We start from the raw sequence: 16,935 nt of genomic DNA, 5'->3' as shown, positions 1-16,935 counted from the left end.
CTGGTACCTGTAGATCTACTACAACAAAAAATACCCCAAAAAAAACACAACACACACACCGTGATAGTAAAGCTTTATTTTACATACATGCACACTTACACACTCACATACTTACCTATTGTCCCACAGAGCCCCTCGCTCCCCTTGTCCAGTAGAATCCACGGGGTACCTGTCAACTAAAAATTATACTCACAACCAATCCTGTGTAGATCTGTCCTCTTCTTATCTGACGTAATCCACGAACTTGAATAAAAAAACAAACCGATAACCTGATCCACGCACTTAAAGGGGTTCCATGTTTACATATGGAACCACTTTCCCCGAATGTCGGGACCCCCCACGACTTCTGTCACTGAAGGTCCCATCAGCCAATCGAAAAACTCGGCAGCTTAGTAAATTACCGTAGATGGATTCAAAAAGTTGCAGTAAAATACGACCGATAAAATTCGAGATCAAACTCCCTAAAAATCGGCACAAACACGAATATTAGTAAGTAAACCCCCATATTGCTCTTTATTCACAATAGAGCACACAGTAGTGCCCTTTCTATACGTTACGCCACAAAGTACTGTTGTACACCTTATACACATAATGCCGCACATTAGTAATGCATTTCATATGCAGATACAGCCGCAGTCACACTCAGAATATAGGCATGCTGCATATCAGTTTAATCAGCAGAAGCTGCTTGTGCCCCTAGGCATTCCAAATGCCCTAGGCATTGCCTACTTTACCTATGCCTAAGGACGGTTCTGCATCGTCCCATTCTGTCCCTGATTAACAAGCAAAGTCTAGATTTATACAGCTATACAGTGGAATTATTTGGGTGTGGGTGTGGTAATGTCCCAGTTTTTTGTACTTCCAAAAATGCACAAAATGCATCTTAAATCCTCAATAAATCACTTGTAATAGTGATCTTCAGGTAGCTTACAGTACATGCTCACTAGCAATAGATCACTAATATAAGCGGCCTGTTTTCTCTTACATACTAGAGGATGCTGGGGTTCCATTTAGTACCATGGGGCAGTGGCGTAACTACTGCCCCCGCAGCCCTCGCGGTGGCTTGGGGGCGAGGGGCTGCGGGGGTGCCACTGATTTACAGCAGACTGACATGTGGACGAGCGTCCGCATGTCAGTCTGCGGTCTCCTTCCCTCCGCCGCTTGTTGGAGGGACACGGAGGGCACAGCGCGCCTCCCTGTGTCCCAGTCCTGCATCATCTCCGGCGGCCGCGGGTCTAATAGGGGGAAGTGCCGTCCGTGAGCTCTAATTGGCTCACGAACCGGCACTTCCCCCTATTAGACCCGCGGCCGCCGGAGATGATGCAGCAGGAGGGACACAGGGAGGCGCGCTGTGCCCTCCGTGTCCCTCCAAAAAGCAGCAGCAGCGGCGCAGGGGGTGTGGATATCTGGCACTGGGGCATATATGGCACTGGGGGGGGAATATCTGGCACTGGGGGCATATATGGCACTGGGGGGGGAATATCTGGCACTGGGGGGGGATATCTGGCACTGGGGGCATATATGGCACTGGGGGGGAATATATGGCACTGGGGGGGGGGAATATCTGGCACTGGGGGCATATATGGCACTGGGGGGGAATATCTGGCACTGGGGCATATATGGCACTGGGGGGGGGATATCTGGCACTGGGGGCATATATGGCACTGGGGGGAATATCTGGCACTGGGGGCATATATGGCACTGGGGGGGAATATCTGGCACTGGGGAATATCTGGCACTGGGGGGGAATATATGGCACTGGGGGCATATGTGGCACTGGGGGGGTATATGTGTACCTGGCACATGGGGGGGGGCTATATTTGGCACTGGGGCATGTGAGTACCTGGCACCGTGGGGGAATATCTGGCACTGGGGACATATGTGGCACTGGGAGCACAGCCCTAGCAACAAGGACTACCTCCTAGCAACGAGCATGACACCCAGTGCATGAAACACCTGGCAACGAGCATGACACCCAGTGCATGAAACACCTGGCAACGAGCATGACACCCAGTGCATGAAACCCCTGGCAACGAGCATGACACCCTGAGCATGAAAACCCCTGGCACCGTGCATGGAACCAAGAGCATGAAACCCCTGGCAACGAGCATGACACCCAGTGCATGAAACCCCTGACAACGAGCAGGTAATTGAAAAGTAATTAGAAGCCTTACTGTAGGACTTAATGTGTAATGGGCATTACGGTGTGTGGCATAATGTATCACGGACATTGCGGTGTGTGTCATAATGTGTCACAGGCATTACGGTGTATGGTATACTATATCGCGGGCATTGTGATATGTGGTATAATGTCTCAGGGTCATTGCAGTGTGTGGCATAATGTATCACGGACATTGCGGTGTGTGTCATAATGTGTCAGGCATTACGGTGTGTGGTATACTATATCACGGGCATTGTGGTATGTGGTATAATGTCTCAGTGTCATTGCAGTCTGGCATAATACATAACTGGCATTGCGGTGTGTGGCATAGGGTATAACGGGCAGGGCATTGCGGTATGTGTCACAGGCATTACGGTGTATGGTATACTATATCACGGGCATTGTGGTATAATGTCTCAAGGTCATTGCAGTGTGTGGCATAATGTGTCACAGACATTGTATGTGCTACAATGTATCAGGGGCATTGCAGTGTGTAGCATAATGTATAACGGGCATTGCGATTCCTGTCATAATGTGTCACAGGCATTACGGTGTGTGGCATAATGTGTCACAGGCATTACGGTGTGTGGCATAATGTGTCGGGGGCATTACAGTGTGTGCATATTATGTCATGTGCATTATTGTGTGCGGCATAATGTCTAAGGGCCATTGCAGTATGTGGCATAATGTATACTGGGCATTACTATAAGGAGGAAAAATGACAAATAATGTAAGGGGCATGAATCAGGATTATTTTTCTTTCCTGTGGTGGCCAACGTATGGGCGTGCAGGTTGCAAAACTGGGGTATAAGGTAGTCTTTTCCTGCAATGCCACGCCCCTTTATGCGAAACCACGCCCATTCAAACGAAACCACACCCCTTTTTTTATCCCTTTCTTGCTCCCAATTATGGAGCATGAGGGGGGGGGGGGGGCGCCGAAGAATTTTTTGGCTTGGGGGAGAAAAATTTCTAGTCACGCCACTGCCATGGGGTATAGATGGTCCCTTGGGAGCCATGAGCACTTTAAGGGTTTAATAGTGTGGGCAGGCTCCTCTCTCTATGCCCCTCCTACCAGACTCAGTTTAGAAAATGTGCCCGGAGGAGCCGGTCACAGCTAGGGGAGCTCCTAAGAGTTTTTCTAGTTTTATTGTTTATCTAAGAGTGTTAGGTACAGGAAGGCTGCTGGTAACAGCCTCCTTGCTTCGTGGGACTTAGGGGGGAAATAGGAACCAACTCTAGAAGTTAATGGTTCTCTAGCTCCGCTGACAGGACACTGAGCTCTTGAGGGTGCTGATCGCAAGCCCACGAGGCGACCGCTCACTCCCGCAGCATAGCCGCCACCCCCTAACAGAGTCAGAAGAAAGAAGAGTGGTAAGTATCATGCCGGCGGCCCGGAAAGCGGGTCGCCGGCGGGAATGGCGGTACAAGGGTGGGAGCGCAGCTCTGACAGGCTGCGCTCCGGAGAGCTCAGAGGCACACTGTGTACGGCACTGTGAGGGGCGTCCTGGGCCTGCACAATCACCCTACACAGGTCACATAAGGCTACCAGGGACTTATCCAACTGTAAGCTGTAAATTACCTCAGGCAGTATAATACAATAAGTGCGGGAAGACGCGCCATTACAAGGGGTGGGGCTTCTCCTCAGAGCGGATCCAGCACTCACCAGCGCCATTTTCTCCCTGCAGATCACAGCAACAGAACACTGACAGGGAGCGCTGCCCTCCACATAACTCCACCTATCCTCTGCGGTACCAGGGTGTTATAGACAGGGTGGAGTGTATTATTGGAACTGTTTATCCTTTTTAAGGTTACTCAGTCAGCGCCGGAAGTTTAGTACATTAACTGCCTACTGGGGCGCTGTGTGTGCTGGCTCCTTATACTCTGTGACTCTCTGAAGGTACTCTGGGGGAAACTGTGTCTGACATTTTCCTGTGTGTGTGTGTGTGTGTGTGTGTGTGTGTGTGTGTGTGTGTGTGTGTGTGTGTGTGTGTGTGTCTCACACTTCATGTCTAGGGACTCTGTATCTTGTGCTGCAGAGTGTGTATCTTCTCCTGATGAGTTTATTCCATGTACTCAGGACTGCCATGTACCTTCTCAGCCTTCTGAGTCCGAACCCCCATGGGTAGATTCTATAAGGGAAATGATATCCCAGATTTCATCTAGGATATCACATAATGAGATGTAACGCAGGCTTTACAACAATCTTTAGCGGTTTTGCAGTACTCAGCTCCCACTACCTCATCTAAGGCCCCTATTACATACCCTAAAAAGCGTGCTCTTGCCCAGATAATGCAAGCCGACACGGATACCGACTCTGATACAGGGGACGGTGATGGAGATATGCAGGGGGGAGATGCATCCCTTGCTAAGGGGGTGCAACTCATGATTGAGGCCATTAGGGACATTTTATGCATTACTGAAAAAGAACCTGAGCAGGTAGAGGAGGCTTACTTTACAGACAATAAGAAATCCTCCCTTGCCTTCCCTGCTTCTAAGGAGTTAAACGCCTTTTTTGAAAAATCCTGGGAAAACCCAGAGAAAAAATTCCAGATCCCAAAAAGGGTTCTCATTGCTTTTCCCTTCCCTGAAGAGGACAGGAAAAAGTGAGAAAACCCGCCTATAGTAGACACTTCTGTATCTACAGTAGGTTGTCTAAAAAGTTGGTTTTACCTGTCCCTGGTTCAACCGCTTTGAAAGAGCCGGCTGACCGTAAGATTGAGACTACGCTCAAATCACTATACACAGCTACAGGCGTGGCTTTAAGGCCCACGATTGCTTGTGCGTGGATTTCTAAAGCCATAGTAAAGTGGTCAGGCACATTACTAGAGGATTTAGATACTATGGATAGGAGTGACATTGACTTGTTTTTACGTCACATACAGGATTCTGCAGGTTTCATGGTGGAGGCCATGAAGGACTTTGGCCACCTTAATGCAAGGGCTTCTTCCACGGCTGTCTCGGCACGCAGAGGACTTTGGTTGTGCCAATGGTCTGCGGATGCAGAATCTAAGAGGAGTGTGGAGAACCTACCCTCCACAGGTCAGGCTCTGTTTGGGGATGTGTTGGACAAGTGGATCTCCACGGCAACTGCAGGTAAGTCAACTTTCCTTCCCTCAGCAGTGCCACCGGCTAGGAAATCTTATCTTACATCTACGATGCAGTCCTTTCGGACCGCAAAAGTTAAAAAGTCCAAACCCTGTTCCACTTTCTTTAGAGATGGTCGGGGGAAATTTAGAAAACATGCACCAACAGGTTCCTAGGAGCAGAAGCCAGGTTCTGCTTCCTCCAAATCTTCAGCATGTTGGTGGACCTCCCAGCCTGGGGATCGGGCAGGTGGGAGCAAGACTAAGGGATTTCAGTCACGTCTAGGCATCATCATGCCTAGACCCCTGGGTACAAGTCATCGATGCCCAGGGATACAAACTGGAGTTTCAAGAACTCCCACCTCACAGATTCTTAAAATCAGGCTTACCAGCTTCGCTGACAGAAAGTGCTCTCCTACAGGAAGCCATTCAAAAATTGGTTCAAACAAATGTCATAGTTCCAGTTCCACCTCACCTAACAAACAAGGGTTATTACTCAAACCTGTTTGTGGTACCGAAGCCGGAAGGTTCGGTAAGGCCGATATTAAACCTAAAGTCATTAAAACCCCTACTTGAGGGAATTCAAATTCAAGATGGAGTCTCTGAGAGCGGTGATCTCAGGTCTGGAGGAGGGGGATTCCTGGTATCCCTGGATATCATGGATGCATACCTTCACGTTCCGATCTGGCCGCCTCACCAGGCTTATCTGCGATTTGCGCTGCTAGACTGTCACTATCAGTTCCGGGCGCTGCCATTTGGACTCTCCACAGCAACGAGGGTGTTCACTAAGGTCATGGCAGAGATGATGCTTCTCCTCCGCAAGCAGGAAGTGAACATTATTCCATATCTGGAAAATCTGCTGATAAAGGCATTTTCCAGGGATATCCAGATCCTCCCCGTGTGAGCAGCCATTTATTTTATTTATTATTCTTAAACTTAATAATTTCTAGCGCCCACTTTGTACTGTATTTTCATTTTCCAGGGAGAAGCTGTTACAGAGCATTGCTCTCTCAACTCGACTACTCCAGGATCACGGGTGGATCCTGAACCTTCCAAAGTCATATTTAGAACCGACAAGGAGACTGTCCTTCCTGGGGATGATCATCTACACAGAAGTACAGAGGGTGTTTCTCCCGGTTGAGAAAGCGTTGGTGATCCAGTCAATGGTTCGGGATGTCCTGAAGCCTGCCCAGGTATCGGTTCATCAATGCATTCGCCTTCTGGGGAAGATGGTTGCCTCCTACGAGGCTCTACAGTACAGAAGATTTCATGCACGGTCCTTCTAATTGGATCTCCTGGACAAATGGTCGGGATCTCATCTTCACATGCAAAAGCGGATACGCCTGTCGCCAAAAGCCAGAATTTCACTCCTCTGGTGGCTGCAAACGTCTCACCTTCTCGAGGGCCGAAGGTTCGGGATTCAGAATTGGATCCTTCTAACCATGTATGCAAGTCTTAGAGGTTGGGGAGCAGTCACTCAAGGGGAGAACTTCCAAGGAAAGTGGTCAAATCTGGAATCCATCCTTCTGATAAACATTCTGGAACTAAGGGCGGTATACAACGGCCTTCTACAAATGGCACAGCTTCTACAAGATCATGCCATTCAGGTTCAGTCGGACAATGTAACGACGGTGTCCTACATAAACCGACAAGGCAGAACAAAGAGCAGAGCCAAAATGTCAGAGGTAACTAGAATCCTCCTCTGGGCAGAAAAGCGCGCGGTGGCGCTTTCAGCGATATTCCGGGAGTGGACAACTGGGAAGCGGACTTCCTCAGCAGTCACGGTCTCCATCCAGGAGTATGGGGCCTCCACCCGGAGGTGTTCGTGGAGGCAACAAGTCATTGGGGTGTACCTCAAATAGACATGATGTCCTCCTGCCTCAACAAGAAGCTTCAGAGGTACTATTCCAGGTCGAGAGACCCACAGGCAGTGGCGGTGGACGCCCTGGTAACTCCGTGAGTGTTCCAGTCGGTGTATGTGTTCCCTCCACTTCCGCTCATCCCAAGGATTCTCAAACTAATAAAAAGAACAAGAGTTCAGGCGATCCTCATTGCTCCGGACTGGCCAAGAAGGGCTTGGTACATGGATCTTATGGAATTACTGCTGGAGGATCCGAGGCCTCTTCCTCTTCGCGATGACCTTCTGCAACAGGGGCCGTTCGCTTATCAAGACTTACCGTGGCTACGTTTGACAGCATGGAGGTTGAACACCTGATATTATCTCAGAAGGGCATTCCGAGAAAGGTCATTCCTACCCTGATACAGGGTAGGAAGGGAGTAACGTCTAAACATTACCATCGGATTTGGAAAAAGTATGTGTCTTGGTGTGAATCCAAGAAGTTTCCAACGGTGGAGTTTCAACTGGGACAGTTTCTCCTCTTTCTGCAAGCAGGTGTGGATGTGGGCCTACGCTTGTGCTCCATAAAAGTCCAGATTTCGTCCCTGTCCATTTTCTTCCAGAAACAATTGGCTGCTCCCCTTTCTTGAAAGGGGTTCTGCACATCCAACCATCTTTTGTGCCTCCTACGGCACCGTAGGATCTTAATATGGTGCTGCAGTTCCTGCAATCGGATTGGTTCGAACCTCTACAGGAGGTTGAGGTCAAGTTTCCTACTTGGAAGGCTGTCACACTGTTGGCGTTGGCATCTGCTAGGCGTGTGCCAGAATTGGGGGCATTGTCCTACAAGAGTCCCTACTTGATTTTCCATGAAGATAGAGCTGAGCTCAGGACGCAACAGCAATTTCTTACGAAGGTTGTGTCGGCTTTTCATATCAACCAACCTATTGTGGTGCCAGTGGCTACTGACTCTTCAATTACCTCAAAGTCCTTGGGTGTTGTGAGGGCTTTGAAGAATTATGTGAAGAGAACTTCTCGTCACAAAAAGTCGGACACTCTGTTTGTCCTTTATGATCCCAACATAATTGGGTGTCCTGCTTCTAAGCAGACGATTTCTCACGGGATCAGGTGTACTATCCAGCATGCTTATTCTACGACAGGCTTGCCGTGTCCAAAATCTGTTAAGGCCCACTCTACTCGTAAGGTGGGTTCTTCCTGGGCGGCTGCCCGGGGTGTCTCGGCTTTACAGCTTTGCCGAACAGCTACTTGGCCAGGGTCGAATACGTTTGCTAAGTTCTACAAGTTTACTACTTTGGCCTCTGAGCACCTAAAGTTTGGTCAATCTGTTCTGCACGAACCTCAGCACTCTCCCCCCCCCCATACTGGGAGCTTTGGTACATCCCCATGGTACTAAATGGAACCCCAGCATCCTCTAAGACATAAGAGAAAATAGGATTATAATTACCTACCAGTAAATCCTTTTCTTGTAGTCCGCAGAGGATGCTGGGCGCCCGCCCAGCGCATCGTTTTCCTGCATTGTTACTTAGTAAAGTACTGCATTGTTACTTGTTAAGTACTGCATTGTTACTTGGTGAAGTACTGTTGTTCAGCCATTGCTGAATTATTTCAAGTTGGTTAGCTTGGCTTTCCTTTTGTTATGTGTGAGCTGATGTGAATCTCACCACTATCTGTGTATTTCCTTCTCTCGAAGTACTGTATGTCTGTCTCCTCGGGCACAGTTTCTAGACTGAGTCTGGTAGGAGGGGCATAGAGGGAGGAGCCAGCCCACACTATTAAACTCTTAAAGTGCCCATGGCTCCCAAGGGAGCCGTCTATACCTCATGGTACTAAATGGAACCCCAGCATCCTCTACGGACTACGAGAAAAGGATTTACCGGTAGGTAATTAAAATCCTATTATTGTCCATGCTGTATGTATTTACAATGGATACAGCTAAATGATAGATAGATAGATAGATAGATAGATAGATAGATAGATAGATAGATAGATAGATAGATAGATAGAGTTTTAGAGACAAGTATTGCATTTAAATTGGTTCTGTTTGCTGCCTGGCAGCTGAGTGCAGGGGACCTGCTTCTGAAGTTCTCCTCATGCAGTATCTTGTGTCTTATACAGTGATCAGAAACTTGCCTCTTGCTTTCTCCTTGGTGAGGCTCTGCAGCTGCTCCTGTTGTGCCTGAGTTTCCCTTAGGGATGCGCTACCTCCCCTGAGGGCTGAGATAAGTTTCACTCTCCGTGATAGAACAGAACATTTATATGTGACCCAGTGTAGGTAGGTACTCTCATTGATTACAGTTAGGGCAGCTTATTAGATGTTGGGTGGTGTACACATGTACTGCAAAAGCGAATGTAGCCAACTTTTATTATTATTTCTGTGGCCTCTATTCCATTTATATTGCAGTGTGTGCTGTCTGCGTGCCGGGGATCTTACTTCTGTTCTCTTGCACTTGCAGATAAGTGGATGTCAATGTGACATGACTGACTCCTAAAAGGAAACGGTTTGTGAGATTGAGCTACATTGTGTTCAGGTTAAACTCTATGCGTAGTGTGAATATAGAACATTAATGTAGTGGGCTATGACTGAGAGACCCGCTATTCTTCTTGGCAAATGTTAGCAGCTCAATGTTTAAAAGAACGTATTAATTGTATTTAAGCAATATAATAACTTACATATATAAACAATATACAGTATAGGTGATTGTTTGTCACTGAAAGGAGAAACTATGGCCCAGATTTATCAAATATTGGGTTGTGATAAATTACACTGTGATAAAGTATCAACCAATCAGCACCTAGCTGTCATTTTTCAAACACAGCCTGTAACGTGGCAGGTAGGAGCTGATTGGCTGGTACTTTAGCACGGTGTGATTTATCACTCTCCAAGGCTTGATAAACGTGTGTCTAAGGGGTCTGTTCATGAAGCAGTGAAAAGAGTGGAGAAGTGAGCCTGTGGAGAAGTTGCCCATGGCAACCAATCAGCTGCTCCGTACGATTGTATAATATGCAAATTATAAATGTTACTTCAATGCTGATTGGTTACATACTACATAGTAACATAGTAACATAGTATTTGAGGTTGAAAAAAGACAATTGTCCATCGAGTTCAACCTATTTGTGGTCTCCTATGCATGATGATTTGACTAAAATTTCTGACTGATGCTGCTGTCAGCCATTGCATTTTATCCCTATTTATAGTAACTATAATGCATGACTATGCACCATACCCCTGGATATCCTTATCCAATAGGAATTTATCTAACCCATTCTTAAAGGTGTTGACAGATTCCGCCATTACAACTCCCTTGGGCAGGGAATTCCAAACATGTATTGTCCTTACCGTGAAAAAGCCTTTACGCCGTATTGTGCGGAATCTCCTCTCCTCTAACCTGAGCGAGTGTCCACGAGTCCTCTGTGTTGATCTAACCAAAAACAGGTCCCGCGCAAGCTCTGTGTATTGTCCCCTTATATATTTGTAGATGTTGATCATATCCCCTCTTAGTCTTCGCTTTTCCAATGTAAACATGCCTAGTCTTTCAAGCCTTTCCTTGTATTCCATCGTCTCCATGCCCTTAATTAGTTTGGTCGCCCTCCTCTGTACCTTTTCAAGCTCCAGGATATCCTTTTTGTAGTACGGTGCCCAGAACTGTACACAGTATTCAAGGTGTGGCCTCACTAGTGATTTATATAACGGGAGTATAATACTCTCGTCCCTAGCATCAATACCCCGTTTTATGCATGCTAATATCTTATTAGCCTTCTTTGCTGCAGTCCTACTTTGGGTACTACTGCTTAGCTTGCTATCTATGAGGACACCTAAGTCCTTTTCCAGTACAGAATCCCCTAATTTTACCCCATTTAGTAGGTAGGTGTAATTTTTGTTCTTGTTACCACAGTGCATTACCTTACACTTGTCTGTGTTGAAGCCCATTCTCCATTTGGCTGCCCATGCTTCTAATTTAACTAAGTCGTTCTGAAGAGACTCGGCATCCTCCTCTGTATTTATAGCCTTACACAATTTGGTATCATCTGCAAAAATTGACACCATGCTCTCTAGACCTTCTGTTAGGTCGTTAATGAAAATATTGAACAATAGCGGTCCTAATACTGAGCCTTGCGGCACACCACTTAGCACTTCAGTCCAAGTTGAAAAAGATCCATTAACCACAACGCGCTGCTTCCTATTATCTAACCAGTTTTTGACCCAAGTGCATATTGTGCTTCCTAGCCCTGATTCTTGTAGCTTGTATATAAGTCTCATGTGTGGTACAGTATCGAACGCTTTGGCAAAGTCTAAAAAGATTACATCCACGTCTTTACCCTGATCTAGGTTTGCGCTTACTGTTTCATAAAAGCCAAGTAAGTTGGTTTGACAGGATCTGTCCTTCATAAACCCATGTTGATTCCTTTTAATGACCTTATTGGTTTCAAGGAACTTCTGAATACTATCTCTTAGAATACCTTCCAATACTTTCCCCACTATAAATGTAAGACTAACTGGTCTATAATTACCTGGTTCAGCTTTACTTCCCTTTTTGAATATAGGCACTACTTCCGCTATACGCCAGTCTTTGGGAACCATACCTGATATAACTGAATCCTCAAAGATCAAAGATAGCGGTTTTGCCAGTTCAGAGTGAAGCTCCATTAGAACCCTTGGATGAATACCATCGGGCCCTGGTGATTTATTAATCTTTAAATGTTTTAATCGGTCACAGACTACTTCCTCGCTTAAATATGTACCTATCAGTGTGATATTGTCATTATTGAGATTGTGTGTCAGTCCCTGAATTGGGTCCTCTCTAGTGAATACTGTTGAAAAATACTCATTTAGTGTGTCCGCTATGTCATTATCATTTTTGCTTAAGACTCCCAACTTGTCTTTCAAAGGGCCTATACTCTCCTTTTTTAATCTCTTGCTATTAATGTATTTAAAGAATTTTTTGGGATTCGCTTTGCTTTCCTTTGCTACTAGTTTTTCAGTTTCTACTTTAGCTGCTCTTATTTCCTTTTTGCAATTTTTGTTACATTCCTTATAGTGCTGAAATGACTCTGCTTCCCCGTCAGATTTGTATTTTTTAAATGCTCGCCTTTTCTTGCCCATAAGTTCCTTAATCTTTTTGTTAAGCCACATCGGTTTATGATTTTTATTCCCTTTTTTGCTACTCATAGGAATATATTTGAGTGTATTTTTAGCTAGCAGGAATTTTAGTACCTCCCATTTCTCCGTAGTATTTTTTCCTAAAAACAAACCTTCCCATTCAATATCCCTGAAAAATACCCTCATCTTTTCAAAATTTGCTTTGCTAAAGTTTAAAGTCCTAGTTGAACCAGTATAAGGCTGTTTGTAGAAACTGATATTGAATGTGACCATATTGTGGTCGCTGTTTCCTATGGGTTCCCCTACTATAATACCTGATACCAAATCCTGATTGTTTGTTAATACCAGGTCTAAGATTGCATTGTACCTAGTTGGTTCCTCGATTAGTTGGACTAGGTAGTTATCATTTAGTGTGTTTAAAAACATACTGCCCCTAGCAGTATCACATGAATCGTTTTTCCAGTTTATATCTGGATAGTTAAAATCGCCCATCACTACTATGTCTCCTACTCCTGCTGCTTTTTCAATTTGCTTTAGTAACAATTCATCATCAGATGCGTTGATACCAGGCGGCCTATAGCATACACCCAATACTAACTTTTTTGTTCCTTTTTCCCCGCATGCAATTTCTACCCATAATGTCTCAACAGTGTCTACAGTCCCCTCCTGAATATCTTCCCATATATTAGGTTTTAAAAACGGCTTTACGTACAGACACACCCCTCCACCCTTTTTATTTAGTCTGTCTCTCCTAAACAGTGTATAGCCCTCTAGATTGACTGTCCAATCATGAGATTCATCCCACCAAGTTTCAGTAATGCCTATAATATCATACTGTTTGCCATGGGCAACTTCTCCACTGGCTCATTTCTCCTCACTTTTCACTGCTTCATGAATAGACCCCTAAATATTTTTGGAATAAGCCCCCTCCCGTACTAGCCATGCTGGACTAGTAGGCCCAGATTCCCTGGAAACCCATAACTGTGTCTGCAATCTCATGCTGGTCCAGACCTCATATGTACTGTATGTTGAAAGAATTGTCCTGTTAAGTTTTGATAGGCGGTAGGGGAGTGAAGGAGGGGGGGCTTTTCACCCTTGGTGATATATGAACTAGAACCGGTCCTAGTTTCCTAATTGGGGACCTAGACAGAGGAAGCAAAGGGGTTTCCCCAAATTGTAAATATTTTGCTGAGGCTGACGTCTTGCAGTGGTTTTGGGATAAATGGTCGACCTAGTTAAGGTCGACAGTCATTATGTCGACCTCTGTTGGTCGACATTAATATGGTCGATGTGGGAAAATGGTCGACACGGGACAGGTTGACACATGAAGAGATCAACATGGATTTTTTAACTGTTTTTGGTGTCGTATTTTGCGTAACATGACCAGAAACCCCAATTTATATATATATATATATATTTCAAAAAGTCATGTCGACCTTTTCATGTGTCGACCTGCCCTGTGTCGATCATTTTAATGTGTCAACCATTTTCCTATGTCATCCATGTCAGTACCTAAGTAGTGTCGACCTACCATCCGGATACCCTTGCAGTGTATTGCTCCTCCCACCATTCAATTACTTCCAAAGTTAAGTATAAAAGATTTGACCTATTTTTTCACTGTAGAAAAGTCTCTCTGTTTGTGTGTCAGGTTACTGTTTTGTGTACAGCAATGCACAATGGGTAGCGGCCATCCACTTACACTTATCTCCGCTACAAGGAGCTGACAGTCATGGCATGACGGATATATAAACAAATATTACATTGCAAATATGACACGAGAAGCAATGTGTGTAACCGCCGCTGTGTAGCAGGTTGCTATATAAACAGGGCACGACCTGTGTACAGGCTGCACAGATTGCAAGGTGAGGGCTGGAGTGTGGGAATGCTGCACAGGAAGGTGAGAGTGTGTTACCTGCAGTCTAGCAGTGTGCACCTGCAGTTGGCACTGCACAGGAAGGTGAGAGTGTGTTACCTGCAGTCTAGCAGTGTGCACCTGCAGTTGGCACTGCACAGGAAGGTGAGAGTGTGTTACCTGCAGTCTAGCAGTGTGCACCTGCAGTTGGCACTGCACAGGAAGGTGAGAGTGTGTTACCTGCAGTCTAGCAGTGTGCACCTGCAGTTGGCACTGCACAGGAAGGTGAGAGTGTGTTACCTGCAGTCTAGCAGTGTGCACCTGCAGTTGGCACTATAGACAGTATAGGAAAAGCACTTACTGTACTCACTCACTTTCTGCAATGAGATGGTATGACAGGTGGCCATTGGTGGGGGGATGCAAAGAATTTGCCAGCTGTCGGGATCCCGGCAGTCAGGATATCAACGCCAGAATCCCGACAGCCGACAATGGCAACAACCAGAATTCCGGTGCACAGTGGCTAGCCTCACTCGTCGGTGTCCACGACACCCATAAAGTGGGAATAGAACCTGTGGCGAGAGTGCAGAGAGCCCACAAAGGGGCGGGATGCCGCTGTTGGGATCTTGACAGCCGGCATCCCGCCCGCCGGTAAATAGTATGTATTCCTTGGTGGGGTCTGATGATGTCATCTGCATAATCAGGTGGGGGCAGGACAAAGTATACAAGGCCATAAATCACATGCCTCTAAACACTCAGGGGGCTAGGCTTGATGCCGCTATTTGCATAACAATGACATGACTCCGCCCACTTTGGAGGCTGGTGTGTGGCCTTCAGGAAATTGCCTGTAAATAATCCGGGAGACTCACAGATATACCGGGAGAGTCAGTAAGTATGGAATAGACATGTTTCCTTATTATTTATTATTAACTCCTATATGGAGCGCACACATATTCCGCAGTATATTCGGCCATTCACATCAGTCCCTGCCCCACTGGAGCTTACGGTCTATAGTCCCTCCCACATGCACACACACACACACACACACACACACACACACACACACACACACACACACACACGCACGCACACACACACACACACACACACACACACACACACACACACACACACTTAGTGGGAGGAAAATCCAGAGCACCTGATGGAAACCAATGCAAATAAAGGGAGAACATACAAACCCCACACAGATAGCGGCCAGTAATAAGCACCCTTTCAGCCGTGCTGCCCTGTCACCTGTTTGTGGCTGCTTCATTGCTGTTTGTTATGCTAGATACCTAGCATACGAGAACGAACTGCATTAATGTCAAAGTCCACATATACTGCCAGGGGGATGGCACGTGAGCTTGAGGGTGAATTCTCTGTGTCATCAATGCCCCAGTGGTAGGGGGATTTACACAGCAAACTGGATGTCCCCTGCCACTAAAATGGTGTCCGGATGATGCTGTAGCTCGACAGTGTCCAGACAGACCATCAATAGGTTAATCCCATATTTATTATTTATTTATTAACAGTTTCTTATATAGCGCAGCAACTACCGTTGCCCTGTACAATTGGAACAACAGTAATAGAATAAAACTGGGTAATAATAGACAGACAGAGAGGTAGGGGTCGACATGCAACGGTTGACAGGGTCAAAAGGTCAACAGGTAAAAAAAACAGGCACTGCTTAAGGTCGACATGACAAGGTATATACGGGTTGCGGTCAATTTACCTACAATCAAAATCCCGACAGTCAAAATACCAACAAGGTCAAAATACCGACATCTAAATGTCGACAGATCAAAAAGTCGACGTGCGTTTTCCATGATTTTTTCATGGAAACTGACTTGTTCATACTTTACCATCCCAGTGGACCTGGAGGTGGAATATCATAGTGTGCCGAGCGCAGCTAAACACCGTGCCCGAAGCCTAGCAAGTGCAGCGAGCCACGCTAGGGAACGCGGTACACTTATACGGTGTTCATGTCGACCTATGTCGACATACACACACACAAAAAAAAACTGGGGGGAAACTTGTGTCGACTTTTTGACCCCTCAACATTTAAATGCCGTTTTTTTTACCTTGTTGGTATTCTAAATGTCAGGATTTTGACCTTGTCGGGATTTTGACCGTCGGTCAATTGCTGTCGGTATTTTGACCGTTGGGATTTTGATTGTAGGTATTTCATACTAAACCCGTACATGCAGTATATTAAAGGGGACATTTACTTAGCAGTGATAAGAGCGGAGAAGTGAGCCAGTGGAGAAGTTGCCCATGGCAACCAATTAGCACTGAAGTAACATCTATAATTTGCATACTATAAAATTATACACAGAGCTGCTGATTGATTGATGGGGAAACTTCCCCACTGGCTCACTTCTCCGCTCTTATCACTGCTTAGTAAATGTCCCCCTAAATCACATTAATTCCATCCTATTCTTTTCTTATTTATTTGGTGCAAAATGTAATTTGGGATTTTCCATGTATAAAATTAAAATTGATCATAGCTCTGTGTATCACGGTTACACGAAACAAAAGCTCCGAGAATGTTTCCCTATAAATAATGTGATATTGTACAGGGAATACAGATGCATCCCCCTGCTAATAATCCCATGTCAGAGCAAAGCCCTGATTTTTATGTTTTTATTATTGCACGACCAATGCATCTTGCAACAGCCAGTGCCACCAAGTTTCCAGCCCTCCAATTTCCAGCAAGCCTTTCCCTCTATTCTCCCTGGTACCGTGTCTGTGTTTGAATAAAGCTGGTTAAAAAAAAGGTATGTAGCGGAGGGGAGTGGTAGAGCCGAGCTCAGCTGATGCTACTAGAGCCCTGGCTCTCTCTCTCTCTCTCACACACAACACATTGGAGCTAGCCAGCTGCTGGGG

The 16,935-nt window shown here is 45.9% G+C and overlaps 1 protein-coding gene across 6 annotated transcripts in view; it reads left to right on the top strand.

The window, feature by feature from the left end:
• CTNNA2 (catenin alpha 2) overlaps positions 1 to 16,935 on the top strand; it is a 2,737,142-nt gene that overhangs the window by 288,366 nt on the left and 2,431,841 nt on the right. For 2 of the 6 annotated variants that reach the window (XM_063925316.1, XM_063925312.1), the window contains exon 1: positions 16,860 to 16,935. This exon is cut by the window's right edge and continues 203 nt beyond it. The exons of 1 other annotated variant lie outside the window; for it this stretch is intronic. The gene's annotated coding sequence lies outside the window, so the exon portion shown is untranslated. Of the gene's footprint in view, positions 1 to 16,853 lie in introns of those variants that run through there. 3 more of the 6 variants (XM_063925317.1, XM_063925315.1, XM_063925314.1) reach the window with 3 other exon arrangements.

The sequence above is a fragment of the Pseudophryne corroboree genome, chromosome 1, assembly GCF_028390025.1.
Source record: "Pseudophryne corroboree isolate aPseCor3 chromosome 1, aPseCor3.hap2, whole genome shotgun sequence".
NCBI lineage: Eukaryota > Metazoa > Chordata > Amphibia > Anura > Myobatrachidae > Pseudophryne > Pseudophryne corroboree.
The sequence above is the reverse complement of the archived record's forward strand: the minus strand, read 5'-3'. Positions and strand labels throughout refer to the sequence as shown.